Source organism: Canis aureus, chromosome 16 (genome assembly GCF_053574225.1).
Source record: "Canis aureus isolate CA01 chromosome 16, VMU_Caureus_v.1.0, whole genome shotgun sequence".
NCBI lineage: Eukaryota > Metazoa > Chordata > Mammalia > Carnivora > Canidae > Canis > Canis aureus.
Genome location: NC_135626.1, coordinates 3,632,638 through 3,660,207, shown reverse-complemented (window position 1 = coordinate 3,660,207; position 27,570 = coordinate 3,632,638). Strand labels below are relative to the sequence as shown.

General features: G+C 40.3%; 1 protein-coding gene and 1 pseudogene across 13 annotated transcripts in view; both read left to right on the top strand.

The window, feature by feature from the left end:
• The first annotated feature begins 4,156 nt into the window (after window positions 1-4,156).
• The window catches only part of MAPKAP1 (MAPK associated protein 1), a 249,759-nt gene continuing 226,345 nt past the window's right edge, over window positions 4,157-27,570 (top strand). For 3 of the 13 annotated variants that reach the window (XR_013353805.1, XM_077850685.1, XM_077850683.1), the window contains exon 1: window positions 4,157-4,431. The gene's annotated coding sequence lies outside the window, so the exon portion shown is untranslated. Of the gene's footprint in view, window positions 4,432-10,366; window positions 10,513-13,014; window positions 13,115-25,534; window positions 25,605-27,570 lie in introns of those variants that run through there. The other 10 variants (XM_077850684.1, XM_077850687.1, XM_077850680.1 and 7 more) reach the window with 9 other exon arrangements.
• On the top strand, window positions 17,929-21,410 carry LOC144285520 (SUMO-conjugating enzyme UBC9 pseudogene; annotated as a pseudogene).

Sequence of the window (27,570 nt, the reverse complement as noted above, 5' to 3'; positions counted from 1 at the left end):
GCTGGGGGCTCAATTGGTGAAGTGTCTGACTCTTTTTTTTTTTTTTTAAGATTTTTAATTTATTTATTCATGAGAGACACAGAATGAGAGAGGCAGAGGGAGAAGCAGGCTCCGTGTAGGAAGCCCCATGTGGGACTTGATCCCAGGACCCCAGGATTATGTCCTGGGCCGAAGGCAGGCTCTGAACTGCTGAGCTACCCAGGCGTGCCCCTTAAAATAGTTTGAAAGGATTTTTGACACCTAATTTACTGTTGTCCTGAAATTGCTTTGTACCATAAGAGTGTAAATTCCTATGTTTTCCCTATGAGAGGAAAAAAAACCTATTTTGAAAGGAGAGGAAACCTAAATTGGGGAAATAGCAAGGAAACATATTCACATATATAAAATATTAAGAACACACATTTGTGGAGAAACTAGATGGTGCCTCTATTTTCCCACATCTCTGGCAGGACTTGAAAGAGCATTGCTTTCATCCTTTTAACGTTTACTCTCAGCTCGTTGTCACAGGCTTGGCAAAGTGGTATTTTCCATGTGCAAATTCTGCTTATACAAAATAAGATTTCTGATTATTTCATTTCATGTGCATGTTTTGAGCATCTTTTCATTCAACACACATTTTACCAAGTGTTTATAGTATCTTAAGATTTTAGCATAAAAAGAAATAACAAACGTTCCTTTCCTTATGGCTTGTCAGAGAGACATATGTATCTTGAAAGAACAGAAAATGTGGTAAATATTGAATACAAAGAATGAGGCTCTTCATGTGGTCTAATAGGAGAGGTGATCTGGGAAAGCTTCCTGGAGGAAGCAGTATATATGAGTTGGGTCTTCAAGAATGAATAGAATATCCTTAGAAATGGTTATAATGCCGTGTGTGTATTAAAAGTACCTTGGGGTTGGGACGCCAGGGGGCACAGTCTTTTGGGTGGCCAACTCTTGGTTTCTGCCAGGTGGCAATCTTGAAGTTGTGAGATTGAGCCCTGCATTGGTCTCTGTGCTCAGCATGGAGTCTGCTCGGGACTCTTTCTCCTTCTGCCCCTACCCCACTAAAAATAAATAAATCTTGGGGCACCTGGGTGGCTCAGTCGGTTAAGGAACTGTCAAGGCTCAGGTCATGATCTCAGGGTCCTGGGATTGAGCCCCACATCTGGCTTCCTGCCCAGCAGGGAGTCTGCTTCTCCCTTTCTCTGCTCATGCTCTCTCTCTCTTTGAACCTCCATCCTCTACCATGGTCATCTCCGTGCAATTGGTCTGTCTACTCTCCTCCTCATCTACCTACCTTCCTAATACTGTTCCAGTTGGTTTCCTTTTCACCCTGTCTGTCCACCATCTTGGGAGCTTTTGAGGTCCACATGGCATCTCAGTTCCTTGATGCTCTCTCTCTCTCTTTTTAGATTTTATTTATTTGAGAGAGAGAGAGAACGAGAGAGAGAGAGAGAGAGAGAGAGAGAGCATGACAGCGGTGGGGAGGGGCACAGGGAAGTTTTTCCGAGCAGACTCTGAGCTAAGCACAGAGCCCCACTTGGGGCTCAATCTGACAACCCTGAGATCATGACTTGAGCTGAAATCAAGAGTTGAGCATTTAACTGACTGAACCACCCCAGTGCCCCTGCCTCAATTTCAATAACTTATCCCTCCATTCTACTTCAGCCAGGACCTCACTCTCACACGGCTCTACATCTAGGTTATTGACATCCATTTCTGAGGGTAACCTCTATCTTCCTGCCTTACTTTACTAGTAGCCTTCATCACGTATGTTCTGGGACCTACAGGCCAGTGACATGAGCCTTTCTGGAATTCTCTGATATACCTATTCAGCATCCATTCTGTGGCCCTATAAAAAAAGCACTCTAAAAAGCTATGGTCTTGGGGGATCCCTGGGTGGCTCAGCGGTTTAGCGCCTGCCTTCAGCCCAGGGCGTGATCTTGGAGTCCCGGGATCGAGCCCCATGTTGGGGCTCCCGGTATAGAGCCTGCTTCTCCCTCTGCCTGTCTCTGCCTCTCTCTCTCTATGTCTATCATGAATAAATAAATAAGATCTCTTTAAGGAAAAAAAAAAAAAAGCTAAAAAAAAAAAAAAAAAAGCTAAGGTCTTAAGCTCTTTGACCCCATCACACCTGTCTGGCAAAACTATTTTTATGGATTAACCAAATTAGCTTACTCTTTGTGTGCCTCTATCTTGACTGTTGAAACTAACAGTTTTAGAAAAATCACCCAAACCATTATATTAGTATCACCATAAATTCAGTCTCCATTCTCCGTGGGATCCTCAACATTGTCCTTGAAACATTGTCCTTGAAACCTTATCATATTCCCCTGCACTCCAACTTGCTCACTATTTCAAATCCACTCAAGCTTGACTATAGTTTTCATGAAGGTGGAGTCCCTGTCTGGTTTTTTTCACCACTGAATCTCCAGTGCCTAGGATAAGCTTATATGCACTCAGTAAGTACCTGTCCATTGACGGAGGTGTAGTAGTAGTGGTAAGTGTATCATGTAAATGTTAGCTATGTGCCAGTCTCTATTCTATGCAAGTCATAGGTATTAACTCACTTAATCCTCATGACAACCCAATTAGGTTAGTTAGGACTTTTGGCGTTTTCATTTTACAGCTAAGGAAATTTATAGGAGGGACACCTGCGTGGCTCAGCGGTTGAGCATCTGCTCCCAGGGCATGATCTTGGAGTCCTGGGATCGAGTCCCACATCGAGCTCCCTGCATGGAGCCTGCTTCTCCCTCTGCCTGTGCCTCTGCCTCTCTCTCTCTCTCTGTCTTTCATGAATAAATAAAATCTTTAAAAAAAAAAAAAGGGGGGAAATTTATAGGGGCTGCCTGAAGAATGAAGTCACAACACTTGTGATAGGTACAGTTCCTCAGAACCTGTAAAAACTTGGGTTCACTTGAGTTCAGTTTTAGGTAGGTTAGGTTTTATGTGTCTGAGGAAGAAATAGCAGCTCTGCGTCAGACTGGAGGTCAAGAGAGAAGTGAAAATGAAGACTAATATTTAGGAGGGGAGCTAACCTGGTGACTTTGGAAACGGATTTTCAAACCTTGTTCACACACTTTGCTTTCGCAGAGCACCTCCAACAGGTCCCCAGTGGAACTGTGGCGTTGTGTGTGCAAAAGAGCATTTGGGTGTCAAGGTGGTGGTGGTGGTTTTTTTTTTTTTTTCCTGTATGAGCTAAGAGATCAATCACATATTTGAAAACATGGGGGAGGATATGTGGAGTATTTGTTGGTGACTTCAATGTTGTGTGATGTTGCCCTGGGGCCTCCTCCCTCCCCTTTTTCTTTTTGCCAAGGTGCATTTTTGAGAGGCTTTCTAGGCCATCTCTTAGGAGAGAGATCATATTGCACAACCCGGGTCTTTCTTTCCCCTTCACGGTGTCTTCCTCCAACCATTCTGTCAGGAGAGACAAGGCCAACAGCGAGCTCCTGTTCTGTGCCAGTCCTCTTAGCTCATGGAAACCTCCCTTCAGTTCTTTAAAAAAAAAAAAAATTTTTTTTCATTTTTGAAATATAGAAATCTGAAATATTGAAATTTGAAATATTGAAATATAGACGACACACACACACACACACACACAATCACTTCCCTGCAGTTCTTGAGGAAGATAGTTATTCCCATTTTACAGATAATAGAGGTAACAACTAACATTCTTACTAGGTGTTTACGTCGGGCACTGTGCTAAATGCTTTACAAGTATCGTCCCATTCGATTCTCACAGGAATACTCTAAAATCGGAACTACTGTCCGGATGACACAACCGACAGCCAGGACAGGGGTCTTTCCGAGGCTACACAAGGTGCGGTTGGCATTTGAACCCAAGTCTTCGTGACCTAGAGGCGGAGCTGTCTCATCACTCATTTCTGGATGGGTTGAGGGCTTCTTTCCATGCAGAACCAAGGAAATGTGAGCGCGAACCCCAATGCTGATCCCTATCCGACGCGAACCCACGGATCAGCGCGTCCCGCCGCATCCCCAGCTCGCAAGCTCCGACCCCGGCCTCACACCGACCGCAGGAGGGCCGCGCATGCGTACCACCACGTCCCGCTCGGCCCCGCCCCCCGGGAGGGCTCCTCTCCGAGCCTTCGGCTCTGGGGCTTGCGCACTGCGCACTACGTCCCCAGCTCCGGCTTCTTCCCGGTCGGGGACTTCCGGTGCGCGGGGTGCGGTTCCGGGTCGTGGCGCGACTTGGGGCAACAGGGTTGCTGCTCCGGCGGCGGCGTTGGTGGCGGCGGCGGCGAGCGACGGGGGCATGAGGGCGAGCCAGAAAAACGGCAGTTGAACCGGCGGGGAGGAGCGCCAGTCCCCGAGGATTCCGAGAGTGCGGAGGCCGGGGCAGGGACCGGGAGGCGCGGGGAAGCCGGGCCCTTCCCTCAGGAACGTATCCCCGGGCCGATCCGACCCGTAGTGTGGCAGCAGCTTCAGGTAAAGGTTGCCCCAGCCGCTAGCTTCCTCGCTCACTCTCGGGTCAACCTACCCGAGGAGCCAGGCGGCCCTTCTGGGCGCTGCCCTGCGTCTGTAGCCTGCCTGGCCCTTGATCAGGGCTTCATTGAGCATCCGTTTCCTGATCTTTTCCAGAACTGGAGGCTGCTGTGAGCCTGACAGCTTGGGTGTCTGATTGGGGGAGGAGAAGCCCGTGGACTGGGTAGTGTTGGGTGGGTGGGGGGGAGGGTTGGCTCTGACAGTTTCTGGTCCTACCACCTGGCAACATGTAGTTGTCCTAATCTTCGTAACATGAAAATTGTGTTTAAAGCATTGTCTGTGTGGTCCCTGTTTCCTTAGCGTTCCTTTTCCGCAATTGTCCCAAAGGAGTAAGCGGCCTCGCAACACTTTTTTTTTTTTTTTTTTTTTTTTATTTCTAGCTGGAGTGCTGCTGGAACTTGGATTCAGCTTTTTATGAGAATGGCAAAGGGGTCTTCTAAATCTGGTTAAGGCTAAACGAACAAACAAAAAACAAAAAAGTGGTTTAAACAAGATTATTACTTTTAACTGGAGACTCAAAAGTTGACTCAGAAATTGGTTGAGATTTTATTTGGAATGAATGCACCTAATTTTTGAAGCCTGTTCCATACAGTACTTGGCACGGTGCGAAGCATCATGTTTTAAACCAAAACCATCAGAGTTAAAGGCTTCCCAGATGTGAACAAATGGAGACAGGTCTTAACACATGGCAGTTCAAACAAAGTCAACATTCTCATTCTATGTCTCACAAGTAAAAGGGGTGGATTGTTCATTTAAAATCCTAGTATAACAGGAAAAGTTGGCACCATGTTTTATTCCTCATTCGGTGAGCCCATACAAGGTGCTTAGTCAATGCTGAAAGAATTCTTGATGAACATTGATTATTGTGTTCATCTTTTTCAGTTTACACACTTGCTGGGGCCTGCGAGGCATGCTTGTGGCCCCTTTGTCATTTAGCTTTATGCTCGTATCTACTTTCAATCACTGTGGTGCCAGACTACTCACATTCTACACCTCTTGATGTGGCTCCAGCTATGCTTGAAAAAGTCCCCTTCCTTAATTCTATACCCTGATCCTTTACTCTAGATAAGTAGCACCTCAGATCCCATTTGTTTTCTCTTTGTCCATTGTTTTTTTGTAGGACATTCTCCTTGCCTAGATTTCTCCTTTTGTTTCTACTCATTGAGATGTTACCTAGGGCCCAGCAGAAATTGGTCTCCCTCCACCAATTTGAGACAACCCCAGTTGGGAAAGATTTCTTTTTTGGAATCCTATAACTACTCATATCTATAATAATTTCACTTAGCAAACATTTACTGAACACATACACATGCACCAGGTACCATGCTAGACAATGTATGGATAAGTAAGACTCAGTCCTTGCCTGTGGGGAGCTCAATTTAGTGAGAGAGATAAGGAAATAATTTCAAGACAGTGATAAGTACACTGTGTGAAGGTACTTTCTGTGATGCAGTGATAGCATGGGGGTGAGGGGGGTATTAACTTTCGAGGAGTGTGCTATGATCAGGTAATGCTTCATGATGTGGTTATTTACCATGTGCTGAAACTATATTTAGGTTTCTCTTAATCATTTTAGCCTCAATTTACAGATTAGGAAGATTCGGGATAAATTACACATTTGGTACGAGACAGGCAGGATTTAACCCCACGTCTGTCCCATGCCTACATCTGTGCATTTTTCATTATGTGTTTCCTTCTTTCACACACCATAACACTATATACAAGTATATATTGAAGAAACTATAAAAGAGAAAAAATATGAATGCCAAAATGAATGTTACAGAGAGTCTTTTATTTTATTATTATTATTATTATTTATTATTTTTAAAGATTTTTTATTTTATTCATGAGAGACAGAGAGAGAGAGAGAGAGAGGTGGAGACACAGGCAGAGAGAGAAGCAGGCTCCGTGCAGGGAGCCTGATGTGGGACTCGATCCCAGATCTCCAGAATCAGGCCCTGGGCTGAAGGCAGCGCTAAACTGCTGAGCCACCAGGGCTTCCCGAGAGTCTTTTTTTTTTTTTTTTAATAAAGATTTTTATTTATTTATTCATGATAGATATATATATAGAGAGAGGCAGAGAGACACAGGCAGAGGGAGAGGCAGGCTCCATGCAGGGACCTGACATGGGTCTCGATCCCGGGTCTCCAGGACTGCGCCCTGGGCCAAAGGCAGGCGCTAAACCAGTGAGCCATCCAGGGATCCCCCCTCCCCCAGAAGAGTCTTTTAAATGTAGAGAAAACTGTGATCTTTCAAGGCGAGAAGGTAGTAGGTGGGTCAGTTCAACTTTCAATATAAGAATGGAAGACCTTCTATAGAGAATAACGTGGTCTCTGGATTTAATTCCTGTCCCTACTCTTATTCCTTGACCTTTGGCAAGTTTCTTAATTCCAGTCATTATTTTCTTCAAGTATGGGTTGGTATAGGGGGATAATATTGATCTCATGGAGTGTTGTGAATATTTAATGAGCTAATTTGGATAAAATTCCTGATACACGGTAAGGTCTTCCGAAATGATAGTTGTAAGATGCAAAGATGCAATGTCTATGATGATTTTAGAGTGGCGAGTAGACCAGACTGCATAAAACAAACCATTGCTTCTTTTAGTGAGGATACTGGGAGGTAAATTGAAGGGTCAGTAGGTCAGAGACTGAGGGTTTCAGTGTCAGTCAAGAGAGGTAAAAATTCAGTTTCTATTCATAATTTTTCCAGTTAATAAATGCTTTGAGGATCTCTCATTCATTCAGCAATGCCAGGGAAAATGTTAGACCCTGGGGATGCAAAAAGGAATAAAATCAGGTGCCCACCTGAGGCACCTGAGGTGGTTGACATTCTAGTGGGGGAGATGTAAGCATGTGCAGGTGAACTGTGGTAAAGTGCTGGAGGTACTATGATAGCAGTCCCCATAGGGTATTATAGAGCACAAAGGAAGAAACACTGATCATGGTAGCTGAGCACTTACTGTGTGCTAGCATTGTCTCATTCTTGTACAGACAGGTGTTGTTAGCATCCTGTTTCTACAGATGAGGAAACTAGAGCACAGAGAAGTTAAATAAGTACCTAGAGTTTATGCAGCTGTTGGAGCTTTAAGTAGAGGAGATTGCTAGACTTTGGCATCTTTAGTTTTCTTTGTGATGTGAATGGTGGATGGGGATCCTCTGAAGACACTTCAGAGAGATGCTATGCTAGCCTTGAGCCATAGTTTTGTGGTAGCTTTGGTTTGCCTTCACTACGCTAGGCAGCAGGGATGGTGAGGAGTGAATGTGGCCACTGCTGAAGCTCATGGTCTCATCTGTCACAGTAAGTATATATATAGTGAGGTGGGGGCTTGTTTTGTTTGTTGACTCATATCTGAAGACTTTAGAAACTTGCAGTTCAGTGGATTTGTATATATTTCAGGGGAAGAAAATTTGCTGGAAATGTGTTATTCAGATATGTAGGCCTTATTGTTAAGGACATAGCAATAGACACCAAATTATTATACAACAGGGAATTCTGTCACATTGCATTTTTCCCCATAGGAGGCCCTGACCTTGTGTATTCTGTGGGCTTGCCGTTTTGAGAAGTTTTGAGTCAAAAGTTAGTGTGTTTCAGTTTGTGTTAAATTTAAATAATTGAACACTTATATTTTAGTCATTGTTAAATGTTTTTGTATATCTTATTTCCTTCAGTCCTTGTGGTTCTGTGAGATAGTTGTTATTAGTTAGTTGTTATTACACCCTCACTGAACACATGAACAACCTGAGGCTTAGTGGTTAAATACATAGCCCAACTCACATAGCTAGTGAGCGATAATATCAGAAAAAAATTGGCCAAAAAAGAGTAAACAAATATTTATTAGTTCCTTTTTGAGCATATACGTCAGGGTTCTCCAGCTCAAGTGCCCACGATAAAGAGTAGGAGAGACCTTGGTGAATCGGGTGGCATGTGACCAGTCTAAAGGTAGCAGTTGCTGCTCAGCTCCAGTTGCTTATTGCTGTGTGAGGAGGGGGTGTGGTGGCCCTGGATATTCTGAGGGATAATATTCTTTTTGTTCTTTCTATAATTTTATTTTTTTCTTTCTATAATTTAAAAAAAATATTTTAATCCCAATGAGGGATAATACTCATTTTTGGGGGGTGAAGGGGTACAGTATTCTTTTTTTGGGGGGCACAGTATTCTTGAGGGAGCATTCAAGAGATGCTGAAAATCTGGATTTTAATGTATTTAATTTTAAAATTCGCCATTAAAAAATTATTACAGAGACCAAAACACATATGTACATAAAGTCCAGGCTGCCTGATTATGAGGAGATGTCCTTGTGATACTTTGGTTTTGTGTTCTTAGCACTTTAAATGCTACCAGATTCTTGTCTGTTTTGGTCCTCTCTATAGTATATGAAGTGAACAAGGAGGTTAATCATAACCTCTTGAGATGAAGAAACTGGTACCCAGTGAATGACAGTTGAGTAGAAAGTGTGTAGCAGATTGAGAGGGACTTGAATTCTGAATACAGTATGCCACTTAACAGCCTTTTGATTTTGGTCATTTTTGAATCTTTGTATCTTTCTCCCATCTGGATGATAATGAGGAACTCAACTCAAGTCTTGCTGAGGTGTTTCCAGGATGCCAAGCTTCCTGATTCTAATTGACACTGTTAAAAGTCACACAACTGATTACTGGTAGACCCCAATGGAGAATGGTTCAAATCTAAAATGCTGCTCCTTCATTTTTAATGGCAGGTAGGGAGCCACTGCTCAGCTTTTCCCTCTGTTCTTTGTTCATCACTAATTCTGGGAAAGGATCTTGATGGGCCAAATGCATACAGTGGTTTGTTGATTATATATACACAAGATTGAAAAGAGGCATAGAGACACTCAGCATAGTGAGATATATGGTCAGGGAGTTCCCAGCCCAAGAGTTTAGTTTATTTTTATTTTAATATTTGGCTTCCAGAAGGTGAAAATTGAAGAAATAATGTTCTTCTAGATACTTGTTTTCATTCATAGTCTATTATATAAGGAAATAGGATAGAATATAAAAATGAAGAAAATAAATCCTGACCAGTCACTCAAAATTTATTATTTCTAGTTGGCAGCAATCTAGATATACAGAGGAAATAGATTTAATATAGGAAACAAAATTTGGACCCAAAGAAGAAAACAGTTTTAAGTAATTGAAAATGAGAAAGATGGGAGAAACCACTTAAAAACAAAACATAAATTCTGGAAACAGCAAGAAAGTACTAGAATAACTATTGGAATTAGATTATAGTAATTGCTTTTGAGATAAGTTGAATACTATGTCACATTTACTCCTAAATATATGTAGTATTAGATTCATATCCTATACTCAAGTATATTTTTATATGTTTGAGTATATTTTTACTTAATGTTTTTAAATTTTTTTTTATTTTTTAATTTTTATTTATTTATGATAGTCACAGAGAGAGAGAGAGAGAGAGAGAGAGAGAGGCAGAGACATAGGCAGAGGGAGAAGCAGGCTCCATGCACCAGGAGCCTGACGTGGGATTCGATCCCGGGTCTCCAGGATCGCGCCCTGGGCCAAAGGCAGGTGCTAAACCGCTGCACCACCCAGGGATTCCTTACTTAATGTTTTTATTGATGCAGACAAAATGGACTGGATATGTAAAACTTAAAAAAAAATAACATTTTTTAGTTCCCTGTGGACTCATTTTAAGATACTGTATTATATATAAGTACTCTTTTACTAGAGAAGATGGTAGAAAATTGTTGGAAGGAATGGTTTTCTTTTTAAAACAGTAAATTTTAAATCTGAACTTTAGTTGCTGACGTAAAGGAGACTAACAGAGAAGACCTGAGTTTGAATCTTGAAGCAGTGTGAGGTGGGGCTTCAGAGTCCCAGCCACCTGGATTGGAATGCTGGCTCTGTCAGTTATTAACTGTGATCTGGACAGTCTGTAAACTGAAGACAACACAGCCAGTCTCATCTGGTGCTTGGGAGAATTAAATGAAACCATTTATGTCAGAGTACCTGGTACTATGATGCTTCTGGAGAGATGGAGGTCTAGTATGCAGGGCCATAACACGTTCAGATTGAGCATAATGTGATGAGAAATGACTGGAGGGGTTGTGGAGAAAGATTCATTTTCATGCTGGATCATGGGATGAGTCTCATTCATTTCTAGTTGTGCACTTACCAACATGAAAATGAGTCTTCATTTACATACAACACCTCAGCTCATCAAGTGCCCTCCTTAATCCTCATCACACTTTTAACCTATCCCCTTGCCCATGTCCCCTCGCAGCCCTCAGTTTGTTCTCTGTAGTTAAGAATCTGTTTAATGGTTTGCCTCTGTTTTTCCTCCTTATGTTTATATGTTTTGTAGAAATTTTTGCTAAAGAAATAGACATGTAGAAAAATAATTATGTTGCAAAATGTTCATTGCAGCGGTACTTATATCAACAAAAATTAGAAACAACTTTACTAGTCAACAAAGAGAAATTATGGAAAGGCCATCGGATGGAAGTATTATGCAGTCATCTTAGGTGTTCTAGAAGAATTTTGTGACATATTAATATGTTCATCATGTAATATATAGTGAAAAAGATATAAGATTATATAAAGTACCATCTCAATTATGTCAAACATATGCAAAGGAAAAGAAGAAATAGATGGTGAGATTATAGGTCTTTATACTTTTCTGTTTTCTTTTTTTTTTTTTAATTTTTATTTATTTATGATAGTCACAGAGAGAGAGAGAGAGAGAGAGAGGCAGAGACACAGGCAGAGACACAGGCAGAGGGAGAAGCAGGCTCCATGCACCGGGAGCCCGACGTGGGATTCGATCCTGGGTCTCCAGGATCGCGCCCTGGGCCAGAGGCAGGCGCCAAACCGGTGCACCACCCAGGGATCCCACTTTTCTCTGTTTTCCAAAGTATTCTCTGATAAATATAAATTATTTTTAATAGAGTCATTTTAATTTAAGCTTAGTATTAAGAAATATGAGTAGAAAAAATGAAATGAGTAGAGCCAGTGAAAATAATTTCGATAAAAAACTTCGCTAATGCGGGTGATCCGAAGATATAAATGGATTGTTATTTTCAAGTTCGTTTTCACCTCAGTTGGTTTACATTTAGAATATGGTTTCATGTGTGTTGACAAATGATGTTGAGGTTCCCAGGCTAGCCTTTCTCTTCTACCCCAAAATCCTATGTAAGACAATATCATGGAAGAAGAGTTTTATTTGTGTTGGTGATACCAGTGTTCCAGTGCTACCATCACCTTGTCAGTGGCCAGTGGGACAGTGGTAGCCTTGTGACAGCTGTCTCTCAGAGTATTCTCCTATCTCTGTGAGGTTGGACATTGGTATATGGAGCTTTTATATGAATTGAATGCTTAGATATTGGGAAGTGCTATTTTGGTATGAGAAATTATAAGTGTGATTTTCTTTTTTTAAGAAAAAAATTAAAGGTCAAAGTTTGGGTTTTAGGTTTTCTGGTAACAGTATTCAAAAAAGTATGAATATTAGAATGTCATGATGAATTGGTGCTTTTCTCATTGTCACATATTTCATAATTGAAATTGCAATAGTTTCAGCATGTACAGATCAGCAAGATGGCCAGTTAGGGTTGTTGTTGTCATGATCGTCGTTGTAAATGGTAATTCTCCTATATACAACATAAAAAACATGCAAAAATTTTAACGATGTATTTGAGAATATTTAAATTAGGAAAATGCCAGGCAAGATGTTTCTTTTTGTAAACTGCTTCTGTCCAAAGCATTCTGTATATTATCAGAATGAAAAATGACAGCACTTTGTCATCTGTTCAAATTGATATTGCACTCTATGCAGTGACAGCTGAAAAGGCCCACAGGTGCCATATAAAGAGGTGACCATGTTGTCATATTTCATTTCGGCATCCCTCTGCAAAGCCATAATTACCTAATTAGGTTGTTAATTAGGAGATTAGCATTTCACTGTATTGATAGAATGCTCTTTACCGGCGTGGGGCTAGATACAGATTTGTCTGCCCTAATTTATAATCTCTGCCTTTTTTGTACTTATTTATTTGCTTAAATTCCTGATGTGGGGCAATTTGGTTTACCTGAGAAACAGTTTGTTTATAAGTTAATGAAGCTTTGATCACTGGATTGAACTTGCTGAGTTAAAAATGTGAAAAGAATTAGAAGGGTGGTCGCATCCCCAAAACGATAATAAAATTTTTTAGTTGGTAGTATCTGTAAGCTTGTTAGCATAGGCAAAAAACACATTATAAGAAATAAAATTGTTGGTATAAAAAAAATCCAAAATACAAAAACTAAATCTGAATTGTGATAGATTTATTTATCCTAAACTAGGTGAAGGCAATTAGTTATCTTGAGTAACAAATGTCTGTCATTTACACCAGAGAGTTATAAGATGTGTTAAGTATTTTGAACATGTTTCAGAAACTGAAACTTGGTTAATGACTTTGGAACAAATATATTCAGTCTTCTGTTTAGACTTCCTTAGATAGTCAATCATGCATCAGGGTTTATTTCATTTGTTTCTTCTGTCTATCAGTCTGTGCTTGGAACATTCTCTTCTCACGGCCTTTGCAGTCCTGAGTGCTTCTGGAATTTGAAGTATTTCACGGTAAACTTCATTTGGTGAACTATGTGGAGTAAGTGGCGTTTCTATCAAGTGTGTCTAACCTTTTTTTGTGGGAGCATGGGTGGGGGCCAGCAAAATAATGTTTTTCACGTATTTTCACTGCAGTGCGTACTTTGACTATAATGTTTGTAATTTGCATTGTATATACCTTTTCTGCTCTTAAGGAGATTAAGAGTTTTAGAAGCACAGTATTAGGAGCACCATTCCCACTGTGGTAGTAGTTTAGCTTCTATTGATATAATCAAAATTAGAGCTATTTTGATTATAAAAAGTGCATGTGGACTTAAGTCCTTTTTCCACACAGTTGTTACGAAGAATTACATTTTCTTGTATCTGTAATGTTCCTTACAGTTAAAAAATATTTTAAAATATTTGTATATGAAGAATATATCATGTAAAATAAATATCATGTCTTCGGTCAGTATCTGCTGACTATACGTGAGGCACTAGGCCTTTGTCTGGGAATTGAGCAATGAATGCTCTGGACGCTGTGTCTGCTATCATGGGACTTGTAGTTGAGTACAGACTAGTTTGAGAAATGTTTAGTAACGAGAATCAAGGTGAGTATGGAGGAGTACCTACTCTGGACTTAAGGTCAGACCTTCCTGGAGCAGGTGGTCTGACTTGAGATCTGAAGGGTGAAGGAGAAAACAGCTGGATGGAAGGACAGAGAAAACCGTTGTTGAGATGCCTGGGTGGCTCAGTGGTTGAGTGCCTGCCTTTGGCTCAGGGCGTGACCCTGGAGTCCCGGGATCGAGTCCCATGTCAGGCTCCCTGCATGGAGCCTGCTTCTCCCTCTGCCTGTGTCTCTGCCTCTCTCTCTCTCTGTGTGTATCTTTCATGAATAAATAAATAAAATCTTTAAAAAAAAAAAAAGAAAAAGAAGACCGTTGTACACAGAGGGAGTATATATTCAAAAGCTTGAAAAAACCTGAAACTTGAGTTTGGCTAGAGTAAAAAGAAGGAAAGGGTAAGTAGAAGACAGAGTTGTAGATATAGGCAAAGTTCAGTTTAATAAAGGGTTTAGGAAGGATTTTAAGACAAGTTAGTAAATAAGTTAGATGAGAGATGGTGGCTTGCATAGGTTATGGAGATAAAAGTAAATAAAATCTAAAGCGAGAAAAAGATGCATAGGATTAATTAAGTGTAAGCTTCACAGAAAGAAAGGGGTCAAGGATTCAAATTTGGACATTGTAATTATTTTATAATTTTAAGTGTGAGAATGTGTTTTAGTACATCATAGAGAAGAGATCATGAGACTTCTTTTCCAATATGACTAAAACATGTACAGTACAACCAACTAGTTTTCTTTCAGGTGAATTGGGAAGAATACTTATATTTGAGTGTCACTTTTGTTTCCTACATTGTGACAGCAGCTCTGTGGGGTATGGAATAATATTTTACTGAGGTCCAGAGAAATTGCAGTTTTCGGTTACTGGGTGGTAGAATTGGGAGCACACAGCAGCTCTTCATAGCCTTGTGTTTTCTACCATGCCATGTGCCTTTCTTGTTTTATCCCCTTCTGTTTGTTTATTCCAAAGTGAAGAGAAGAAGTACTCCCCTAGGACCAATAGCTCAGTAGGTTGCTGACAGAGGCATTGTGTTGTTAACTCTATGGCTTCTTCTGCCCAGCTCTAGTGTGGATTAAAGTGTTGTCTGGTGCTTTGGTAGGAGAAGCTGCTCCATGGCCTGAGTGTTTGTCAGCAAAGTCCAAGATTATTATTTTTTTTTTCTCTTTAAAATTTTTTTTTATTGGGTTCAATTGCCAAAAAGTCCAAGATTCTGTTGGGATTTCTGGCACTAGGATTTAATCTTCCTCAACTAGAAATGTAGATTAGCTACCTCCACACAAGTTCACTAACATATATGAAAGTTCTCCTCCTTTTCCTGGGGAAAAGACTTGGAAACCCCCATTTTTGCATGAGGACTTTACTTTCTGATGTGATCAACATATATTGCAAAGTGCTTAAAAAATTTCATGATTACAGTTGCCATGACTGTTCAGTTAAATGATTTGTTGGCATCATTATGCTAGAATCTCCTGAAATAGAAGAAATCTAGGATGCAGTATGGATTCTAGCCTTCCTGTGTTTCTACCCCCTCATTTTAAAAATTGGGATATGATTCTTTTTTTTTTTTTAAGATTTTATTTATTTATTCATAGAGACACACACAGAGAGAGAGGCAGAGACACAGGCAGAGGGAGAAGCAGACTCCATGCAGGGAGAGTCCGACTTGGGACTCTATCCCCGGTCTCCAGGACCATGCCCCGGGCTGCAGGTGGTGCTAAACCGCTGCACCACTGGGGCTGCCTGGGATATGATTCTTCAACCGTAAAATTCATCCCTCTAAAGTGTAAATTTTTTTTTTAAGATTTTATTTATTCTTGAGAGAAGAATGTAGGACTTGATCCCAGGATCAAGAATGTGGAGCCTAATGTGGGACTTGATCCCAGGATGCCAGAATCATGACCTGAGCTGAAGGCAGACACTCAACTACTGAGCCACCCAGGTGCCCCAAAAGTGTACAATTTAATAGTTTTTTGCATATTCACAAAGTTGTATAATCATCACCCCTATCAAATTATATGTAGTGATGATGATTCCCCTCCTCTTTGGCTATTGTGAATAATACTGCTCTGAACATTCCTATGCAAGTTTTTGTGGGGACATATGTTTTCTGTTCTTTTGGAAAGGATTGCTGGGTCCTATGGTAACTTTGCCATATGAAGATGGCAGACATTTTCAAAAGTGGCTGTACCATTTTACATTCCCACCAGCAGTATAAGGTCTGCCCCCTTTTTGCTTCTACTCTCTTCAGGCTTTGTTGCTCTGGTATGGGCTGGAAGCAAACGTAGGCTCTAGAAATTCATGAGCTTTTGGCTTGGTAAACAGGAAATATTCCATTTTTCTTGTTCTACCAGGTTTATTCTTTAAGTATATGTGTACCAGGCTCTATATTGGGTATTAGTGACAGGAAATCAAAGAAGGCTTTTTTTTTTTTTTTTTTTGTCTTTTCCTCTCAAGAACTTCCTACTCCAGTGTGTGGAACTTCTTATTAGGTAATGAGGGGAGAGGGAAAAGCCAGTGAAGAAAGTAAGTGCCTAGGAATTTGTGAATTTCCACAGCATGGATCTTTATTTTAGAATCTAGGCAAAGATTGACTTGGTTTTCACCAGCTTCTTGGGTTTCTTTTTCTTGCCCCATCCTTTAACTCTTGCTATTCCTTGGATTTGTTCCTAAATTACTACTCTTTCTGACATATTTTCCCTGGGTAAGCTCATTCACACCTATGACTTCATCTGTCATTTATATGTTGATATCTTCCAAATTTGTTCAGATCTTTCTCCTAGGCTTCAGATTTGCATATCCTTTGTGTGTCACTTATATGTTGTAGTCTCCCAAATTCACTCAGACCTCATTCCTGGGCTATCAGGTTTACATCATGATGAATCTCTATTTTAATCTCCATAGATATCTTAAATTCATTGTATGTGAAACATAATTCCTAATTTTCCCTCTACTTGTTAAGCTGTTCCTGCTTGTGAGTTTACAGTTTCATCTGTTGGCACTATCACGCAGGCCATAGACTCTGCCCTTCTTTTTAACTCTCCACATCCATTCAGTCACTAAGTTCTAGCAATTTTATCTTCTATATATTTCTTAAGTTTTTAGATCTTTCACTGCCTTCAGATTTCATCATCTTTCCCTGAGCTGTAGTCACAGCTTCATAACTAATCTTATGTCCTGTCCATCAGATTAATCTTTGCACCTGTGAGAACAGTCTCTGAAATACTCATCTAATCAGCAGCTTTGAACTCTGTGTAGTTTCAGTTACTGAATATGTGTTCTGCTGTTTCTTGTTTTAGTGCCTTAACTCATGTTGTCTCTTCTTGGAACGGATGAGTTTGTCTCTTTGACTCTACTTCCAATCATCCAACTTCACATCTTTGAAAATTCATCTGAGGACAAGAAATAATTGGGATAATAGTAGACATTTATATAATGCTTACCATGGGCCAGACACTGTTCTATGCTCATAACATATATGATTTCATTAAATCCTCACAACAATCCTATGAGGTAGGCACCAAAATTATTCCTGTTTACAGATGCAGAAACAGAGGCCCTCAAATTGTTACTTTCCTTAAGTCCTACCGTGAGTGAATAGCTGAGTTCAGATTTAAACCCAGGCAGTCTTTTTTTTTTTTTTTTTTTTTTAAGATCTATTTATTCAGAGAGAGAGAGGCAGAGACACAGGCAGAGGGAGAAGCAGGTTCCATGCAGGGAGCCCGACGTGGGACTCGATCCCCGGTCTCCAGGATCATACCCCGGGCATTAGGCGGCGCTAAACCACTGCTGCTCTGAACCCAGGCAGTCTTATGCTTCATTGCTTGCTCTTTGTTTTCCCTACCTATTCCTATCTACTCTTTGTCAACACACCTGATTCTCTCTGCCTCCCCAACCTCAAAAGTTAAGTATCTTCTTCCTGCTTCTGTAATAACCCATGCATGGCCTGATGTTAATCTCTAGTCCATAGGCTAGATCTGGAGCAAATTTTATTTTAAATATTTTTGACCAAGGAGACAGCATTGTAGATTATTTAATTGCCAGCTCTCCCCCCCTCCCAACCCCCCATTATTCTTAAGGTAATGAAGTTGGAAGTGATCACTTCCCATTTTCTTGATCTTAGTCATCTCTGTGAAGCCTTGTCCTAATATTTAGTTTCATTTAGTTTCCGAATATTTAGTTTCATTTAGTTATTTTTCCTTTGTTTCTCCATAGTACTTTATTATAGAATCCCCTACCATCATTCTCATTCTTTTTAAAAAATTCTTTATTTAAATTCAGTATAACTAATTTATAGTGTGTTATTAGTTTCAGAGATAGAATTTAGTGATTCATCAGTTGCATACAATACCCAGTGCTCATGATGTCAAGTGCACTCCTTAATGATCATCACCTAGTTACCTCATTCCCCCCCACCCCTGTTTCTCCCGCAACCCTGTTTGTTTCCTGTAGTTAGTCTCTTACTATTTGCCTCCCTCTCTGTTTTCGTCTTACTTTCTTTTTCCTTCCCTTCCCCTATGTCCATTTGTTTTGTTTCTTAAATTCCACATATGAGTAAACTCTTTATTGTGACCATTTATGTACTTTTCTCCTTTTCTTTTTTCTTTTTTTTTTTTTAAGATTTTATTTTATTTATTCATGAGAGACACAGAGCAAGAGAGAGGGAGGCAGAGGAGAAGCAGGCTCCATGTAGGGAGTCCCATGGGACTCGATCCCGGGTCTCCAGGATCACGCCCTGGGCTGCAGGTGGCGCTAAACTGCTGGGCCACCAGGGCTGCCTCTTTTCTCCTTTTCTTGATTCCCTTGCTTGCCTCTTGGGGATAGGGAATAAGACTTCCTACTTTATATTCCTAACTGTCAGCATGGAGTAGGTTGAATGAACTTGTTGAATGAACAGGGAAGTCTGCTTGTACCCATACCTATAGATGAGTGAGAGAAGAGGATTAAGAGGAGTGTGATGAAATGGACTTACATTGGAAATTCAAGGCAGTGCATAGTAATTGTGTGGAGCAGGAATTCTGGAGCCAGGTTGCATAGTTTATCCTGGCTCCACCTTTTACAAATTTTGTGACCTTGGGTGAGTCTGTGCCTCAATTTACTGAATTGTAAGATGTAAGTAGTAATAGAATCTACCTCACAATTTTGTAAGTGATGTCTGAGTGCTTGTTAAACGAGTAACCTTCTGGAATCCAGAGAATTGATTATTCTATATAAATTGTATTTGTAAAACACTTCTACCCTAACTGTATAACATTATAGGCAGAATGAAGCCAGTCTTGCTGCCCTATCCTCATTTTGATCCATGTGGTGATGGTTTAAAAAGGAAAAAAAAAATAGACTAGAAGGTTGTAAAAAAAAAAAAAAAATAGCTGGCAGCGTAGTTTTGTTAATAACAATAATAGTAATTATCATTTATTGAGGTTATGAAAGCTCCATTCAAATGAAAGTACAAAGCACCTTTCAAAATCACATAAAAATAGTTTGAGGATTATCTGCTAGTTTAGATTATCTCATTGGTACCCTTCATTCATTAGAAGTTGAATGAATGAGTTTGTAAGTATTCTTTTAATAAGTATCCCTATGAAGTGGAGAGGACATAGAGTATAGATATTTCCCTCCTGAAGAATACCTGACTCCCTTCATGTCATGCCATTGTTAGTCCGGAGACAGCTAGAGACAATAACCTGGAACTGCAGATGTAATGTTTACTCTTACAGTTCTAGAAACCATTTTTTATACATTAATAGCATTAAAAAACAACAACTGGTAGCGATAATGCCCATTCAACTCCATCAAGACTATTCAGCCCACTCAGTTTTGTAGCGGGTTTGCTGCCAGAATGTCAATACTATTAAAATCTTAGTCAGAAAAGGAATTCCTTGTACTTCTATTCTTAGAGTCTGAACCATGGCACAATGATATAAGTAAAACTTGCAATGGAATTCTTTTTTTCCTTTGAAGCAAAAACACAAAACTTTTTAGTTGGACTCTAGGGTAAACTCCCAACCATGCCTCCTCCTCCTTACATGTACTTGGAATAGAGTTTGAGAGCTGAAAGGTACTTTGTATAGTTCAAACTCCTCATGTAACAGATGCAGAAATGGACTTATATGTAGAACAGGTTAAAAGGGGCTTAAAGAAGTGACTTGTCAAAAGCCTTGTAATTAGGTCCCTGGTAATTAGGGAATTGGAATTCAGGTTTCCTGAGTGGTACTTGCACTAAACTGTGTTGCTTACATTAATTGATGATATGGTTAACCTGGGAGCCAGGTAAGTGGAAGCATAACTTTCTTGAATTCTTCTATTTGTTTAAGCAAACTTCAATCATCAAGGAAACAATAAAAGGAAAATAAATCTTAGATTGTAGGGGGATACTTATCCACTGAACCAGCACCATGGATAAGGGATCTTTTTTGGGAAAATGGCGCAATCCTTTGGGAACAAGAAAGATCCATTTGTTTGTTCATTCCATGCTGAGCTCTTATTGGATGCCAGCCATATTCTACTGCAATCTGGCAGGACAGTGATGAATAAGACAGTGTCCTTAAGGAGCTTAGGGTTTAGAAGAGACAACCAACATATAAATTTTTTTTTTTAAAAAAAAGCAACAATGTGGGAGCGCTTGGGCTGCGCGCGGAGCAGGCTCGGGAGGGAAGTCCCGAGACAAAGAGAGCGCCGCCTCCGCCGCCACCGCCGCCACCTCGTCTGCCCCGCTCGCTGGGCCGCGGCCGCCCGAGGGACTTTGAACGTGTCGGGGATCGCCCTCAGCAGACTCGCCCAGGAGAGGAAAGCCTGGAGAAAGGGCCACCCGTTTGGCTTTGTGGGTGTCCCGACAAAGAATCCAGACAGCACGATGAACCTCATGAACTGGGAGTGTGCCATTCCAGGGAAGAAAGGGACCCCCTGGGAAGGAGGCTTGTTTAAAGTACGGATGCTTTTCAAAGATGATTATCCATCCTCACCCCCAAAATGTAAATTCGAGCCACCGCTGTTTCACCTGAACGTGTACCCTTCGGGCACAGTGTGCCTGTCCATCCTCGAGGAGGACAAGGACTGGAGGCCAGCCATCACAATTCAGTAGATCTTGTTAGGAATACAGGAACTTCTAAATGAACCAAATATCCAGGACCCAGCTCAAGCAGAGGCCTACACGATTTACTGCCAAAACAGTGGAGTACGAGAAGAAGGTTCGAGCACAAGCCAAGAAGTTCGCACCTTCATAAGTGGCAAAGGCGCGGCAGCGTAAGAAGGAAGGGATTGGTTTGGCAAGAACTTGTTTACAACATTTTTGCAAATCTAACGTTGCTCTGTCCAATTACTAGTCACCTGGGAGGGTGGGCGGGCGCCACGGTCCATTTCCGCCACTGGCACGCAGTCCTCGACTCGCTGAGCTCCCCGGTTTTTCATACAGGGTCTCTTCCTTCAGTCTTTTGTATTTTTGATCGTTATGTAAAACTTGCTTTTATTTTAATATTGATGTCAGTATTTCAACTGCTGTAAAATTATAAACTTTTATACTTCGATGAGCCCCGAGGAGCTAGTTTCCTTTGCTCGCGGATGCAGGCATGCTTCCCACCCGCCGTGTAGAGCTACCCATAGCCTCCCGCCGGCCTCCCGCCTCGCTCCCGCAGAGCCCGGTTGTGTTGCTTATGAGCCTCAGATCCAAAGGCAGCCGGCGTCTCGTTCCCGCATCACTTCCTTTGTGTTTTTTTTTTTTTTTCCTTTGTGTTTATATGGCGTTTTGTCTGTGTTGCTGTTGAGGAAATAAACTGTTTATATATATAAAAAAAGCAACAATGTGATTAGTTCATTCATTCATTCATTTATTCATTCCTTCAAACTTTAATATAGCAGCCAGAGAGAATCTTTTATTTAATTTAATTAATTAGTTAACTAATTAGTTAATTTAAAGATTTTATTTATTTATTTATGAGAGACAGAGAGAGAAAGAGAGGCAGAGACACAGGCAGAGGGAGAAGCAGGCTCCATGCAGGGAGCCGGACATGGGACTCCATCCCAGGTCCCTAGGATCATGCCCTGGGCCCACCGTGGCGCTAAACCACTGAGCCACTGGGCTGTCCTGAGGGAATCTTTTAAAATGTGGGTTAGATCATATCACAATCCTCGGTAATTCTCTACTTAGAGAAAAAGAAGAGTTCTTAGAATGACCTATAACACTGTACATGTTTGCTCCACTCTTCCAGGTATCATCCTCTACTACTTAACTTCCTTGCTGGACTCCTTGCTACTTCTTGAAGAGTATACTACCCTCACTTGGCAAAGCACTTCCCTTCAGAAGTTTACATGGCTTGTTCTCTTACCTCCTTCAAATGTTAACTCAAATGTCAGGTTCTCAGTGACGTGTTCCTAGACTACTTTATTTACAGTTGCAGCCCTGGCCCACCACCTGACATGCCCATCTCTCTTCCCGGTGCTGTCTTTTTCCATAGCACTAATAATTTACTGTATACTTACTTCTCTGTTTTGTTAGTCTCCCTCATTAGAATGTGAACTCCATGAGGGCAGGACTTTCTGCTTTATATTCTCTTGTACTCTTTGCATCTAGAATAGTGCCTGGCACATACTAGGCTTCAATACATATTTGTTCAATGAATAAATTCAACAAATACATAGTACCTACTACTAACAGGCAATGTGCAGGATTAACTATTTGGTGGAAGTAGTGACAAAATGCAGTGCAATGGGACCACAAAGAAGAGAGCAGTTAACCTGGTCTGTAGGATTCTTTGGGGAGGTTCCTGGAAGAATTGACCGTTAAGCTGGGATTTGAAGAATGAGTAGGAGGTAGTGAGAGTGAATAGGCTTCAGATCAAGTTTGGTGGAATGTGATTTGTCTTTTGTTTTTATTATAGTAATTTGGACTTTGATTTTCCTTTGGACTTTGGTTTTGTTAAAATTTCAGTAAACAGATACTAGAAGTTGAACTTGTTTAGTACCTTAGAAGATTTGAGCATATATTTTAATAGCAAAGTTGTATAGTTTAGTCTCAGTATCAATGAAACTGTTCTAAGGGGGCTGGAAATTACCCCAAATTTAGTGGCTTCATATAGCATATCACAGCAGGATTTCTCAACCTTGGCATCATTGATATTGGCCTTTTTTGGGGGTATAATCCTTTGTTATAGGTGCTGTTCTGTGCATTATAAGATGTTAAACAACATCCCTGTCTTTTATCCACTAGATACTAACAATGTGACAGCTAGAAATATCACCAGACATTGCCAAATGTCCCCTGGGGAACAAAATTGCCTTCCAGTTGAGAACCACCACATTAGAACCACTACATTATTGTTGGGGTCTAGGAATTCTCCTGCCTTTAGCAACTTTACAAATGATGGGAAGGGGGAGAGAGATCTTAATACAGTAACCACATTTCTGATTCTAGAATTGGATCAAAAAGTTGAATTGAAATTGGCAGTTCCTTATACATGATATTCATATAACTAACTTTATTTGAAGGTAGAAATAAAGTGCTTTTAAAACAGTTTGGGCTTTGCAAATTGGAGGAGAGTTCACAGGATGAGATTCTTGAGTTGTACTTTGAAGAGTAAAGTCTGTAATGGGGAGGAGCACATCTCAAGGGTATTATCATTACCAAAGGCTGAACCATGTTCAGAGAGTTCTGGGAGTTGCCTGCTGGGGAGAAGGCGTAGGTGAGTAAAACTCAGTTGTAGAGAGTCTTAAATGTGTATGAAAGCAAAGGAGTCTAAGCTGTTTTCCTGCACTATTTTCATCTCTATTGCTGCATAACAGAATACCACAAACTTAGTGGCTTAAAACAATACAAATTTATGTCTTTTAGTGGGTCAGAAGTCATGGCTTCATCTGGATTTTCTGTTGAGGGTCTCAAAAGGATTATATTAAACTGTCAGCTGGCTCCAGCCTCATTTGGAGGCTTGACTAGGGAAAGATCTCTTTCCAAGCTCCTTTACGTTGTTGTTGGAATTCATTTCCTTGTAGCTATATGATTGAGGTCCTCATTTTCTTGCTACCTGTCAACTGGGGCCACTCTCAGCTCCTATGGGCCATTCTCAGGTCCTTGCCTTATATTGTGCCATAACTTGGCTGTTTGTTTCTTTGAGGTCAGCAGGAAAATTTCTCTTTTCAGATACCTAGGATGGAATTTTATTTTTTTTTTTTTTTTTTTTTTTTTTTTTTTAATATTTTATTTATTTATTCATGAGAGACACAGAGAGAGAGAGAGAGGCAGAGGGAGAAGCAGGCTTCATGCAGGGAGCCCGATGTGGGACTTGATCCGGGATTTCCAGGATCACTCCCTGGGTCGAAAGCAAGCGCCAAACCGCTGAGCCACCCAGGGATCCCCAGGATGGAATTTTATATAACAGAAAGTAATCAAGGTTGTAACTTCTTCCCCATCTCCCCCCAACACTTTTGCTGTATATTCTGTTGGCTAAGTTTTATCCACGCTCAAGGGGTGGGCATGATGTAATTGCATGGATATCAAGGGACAGGAATTTCTGGAGCCATCTTAGAATTCTGGCTACCATACACACTTTTAGCTCCTTGAAGGCAGTGGCCTTTTTTCATTTTTTGCTCAGCCTTATATATCTCTGGTGCCTGGCACATAGTAAGTGCTTTATAAATATTTGTCAAGTGAATGAAATCAGTGAATGGGTGTTTGGTAGATAGTTGTGGGCTATTTGTGATTTCAGCTCCTATACTGGTAATTTTACATTGGGAAGTAGTCTAGTTTCTCTGGCTTTATTCATTTCTTCACTCTAGGTAAAACTATAAATATTTTTACCTGAAATATTAAAGTAAAACCTAAAATTATTTGTTTATTATCACAGGTGTCAATCAGATCTATTATGTCAGACAACACTCACTGGAAAAATAATTTAGGGCTACATTGCAGTAAACTAGCAGATTTCTTCTAAGAACCAAAAATGTTGGCATATTTGGGGTTTTGAGGGTGTAGTGGGTGGATAAGATGTCTGAAGTTTTACATCTATTACTAGTTATTAAACATTATTTCAGAACACTGAAAATACTGATTGTATTATAATAGCTGCATAAAAATTGGGATTTCAGTCTAACTTGTACTTATAACTTTATATATAGTTTGGTGTTATCAGTAATTATAGTTTTTTTTTTTTTAAGATTTCATTTTTAAGTAATCTCTACACTCAACGTAGGACTCGAACTTCTAACCCTGAGATCAAGAGTTGAATGCTCTACTGACTGAGCCAGCCAGGCGCCCCTACAAGCTGTTCTTCGTACTAGTCATAGGAAATATCTGTTGAGCAAAATTTAGATCTTGAGCTGGCTGTTGATAAAGTGCCATTTTATCTTCACAAAATCAGATACTTCTGATATCCAAGTTATGTTTCTCCACTAGACTTGCTGTTCAGACTGGGTTCATGGGAATCCCAGGATGTGCCAGAGAGTACTAGAAGCCACAAAGTAAGCTTGGCACATATTCCTATCAATTTTCATGATATATATAAAAGGTAAAACTTTTCCTGTTAAAACAAATACAGGTGCAGGATCTTAAAGGATAGAATGCAAAATATGAATGAATTCTAAAGGTAAATTTCTTTTTAAAATTTTTTTCTTAGATTTTATTTATTTACTCATGAGAGACAGAGAGGGAGAGAGGCAGAAACACAGGCAGAGGGAGAAGCAGGCTCCATGCAGGGAGCCCGATGTGGGACCTGGTCCCAGGACTCCAGGATCATGCCCTGGGCTGAAGGCACATGCTGAACAGCTAAGCCACCTAGGCATCCCTAAAACTAAATTTCTTATAGCATATTGCTTTAGGTGGCTCCTCCTAGCTTCTCTCATACCTTGATTTATAGTCACTTTCCTCTGCCCTTCAGGTGTGTTCATGGACAAGTTTGAGAGGCACTGTACTGTACCAGGCTCCCTTTAACTGGATCTTGGCAGATGGTAAGATTCAGAGACATTTCAGGTGGAGGTTAGGGGTACAAGAAAAATCAAGGATCAGGGTCCTTTGTCTGGGAGGAGACATTTTACAGGAGGGAAAACCTGGCCTCCTGGTAGGTTGGTGGGGATCCAGCTGGTCCCAGATGGCCTCAGTCATTCATCGGGCGGACCTTAGCAGGATAACTAAGGCTCTCCACATGGTCTGTTGTTCCAAGCTCCTTTTTTTTTCCCCTAAGTCTCTTTCAGTGATTTACATGTATTCCAAAAAAAGCAGCAGCAGAGGTTAGCAATGTCTCTTGAGGCTGAAGTTCAGAAGTTACTTCCATTACATTCTGTTGGTGATAGTAAATCAAATCACAGTGTGAGGTCAAATTCAAGAGATGGGGAAATAGACTCTTCCTCTTGATAGGAGACTGGCCTTTAAAAAACTTACCATGTGATCTTAGACAAGTTACTTACTTCCTTTAAGCCTTAATTTTTTTTTTGTCTATAAAATGGGGATGATATTAATACCTACCTCTTGGGGTGGTTGTAAGGATGAATTATGTTGTTGCATGAAAGGATAGCTGATAGTAAGAGCTTAGTAAACATCTTTGACCGTTCTTACGTGTCTGCCTAATGAAAGTTTGGTCATCCCTGGACCTTTTTCCTTCCTGAAGTCTCCGTAACTTTCTTGTTCTTGGAAAATGTAGGGTCTTAGCAACTCATTTGATAGTATGTATTGCCTTACGTTTGTATATATACACAGCATAGCTCATCTGCTGAAGTTTGTAAGCCTCTGGAAGGTGCAGGCCAATGTTCATAGTAGTTTTTGTAGGATTCCCAGTACCTAGCCCTCAATGATGTTTAGTGAACGAGTCCCCATATTATTTAAAAGAAGATACAAGTTTTTTTTTGTTTTTTTTTCCTGTTGCCTTGAGTCTAGCAAGTACTTTGCTAAGAGGAAAAATTAAACTCTCCAGCTCTGGAGTCTCACTGCTTAACTGTTTAATGAAATTAGGCCTATTTACATGGAGATTTTAATTCTCAAAAGAAACAAAAACTTAATTTTTGCTGTTCTAAAAAATAAATGAAGATTTAATTTAGAGTTAGAGTTAGAAAAAGAGATTTAAAAGCAATAAAGTACGTTTTATTTTAATGGTCATTTCAATAATTTTCAAATTCTAGGAGGTATGAACTGAACTTTACTAGATCAAAGTATGTTCATGAAAAGGTCTGTTGGTTTTTATAAATGAAAAGCTGTATATAATAAAAAGGCTTTTATTTTTCTAAATTGTGGTTATTTCTTGCTGTGCAGAATAAATGTGAATGCTTCTATAATACTCTTAAGGAATTCTGTATAGGAATCAGGTTTAACTTGAAGTTAATGCTAATAGCGTGAAGTCGGGGTACAGTGAGAAAAGGTAAAAAAAATCTCGCATCTGCTGTTACATGTTGTTAACTCCCTCAGCAGACGTTAAATCATTTCAAGTACAATAATAGTGTGGGAGGTAAATTAACTAACCATTAACAATCTTATAAATACACAATTAACATGCCAGCATTTATATGACACATTGATGGGGCAGCAGTAATTTTTGATTGGGAGTTTGCAGACCTTGGAGAAGCCTCAGGCTGTTGCTTATTCAGATAAGTTTTCACAGATTGCAGGTGAGGGGGCTTGAAGTCTGTCTGGCAGAGGGAAGTAGGTGTATAGAGTGCTTTGAAAGTCTTGGAAAGGGAATTTCCTTTTAATCATTGGCTGGGTGTGAGCATTTTAAGTCATTTTAATACCTATCTCAGGTCCTTAGGGAGTGAAGGAGTATAGGGAAGGTTCATTTGCTCATGCAGCATAATTTAAAGAAACAGAGTATTTCGGGTATGGACTTGGTAACTGAAGTTGCATGAATCTCTAGGAGTTTTAAAAAGATTCAAGATAGGGATGCCTGGGTGGCTTAGCGGTTAAGTGTCTGCCTTTGGCTCAGGTCAT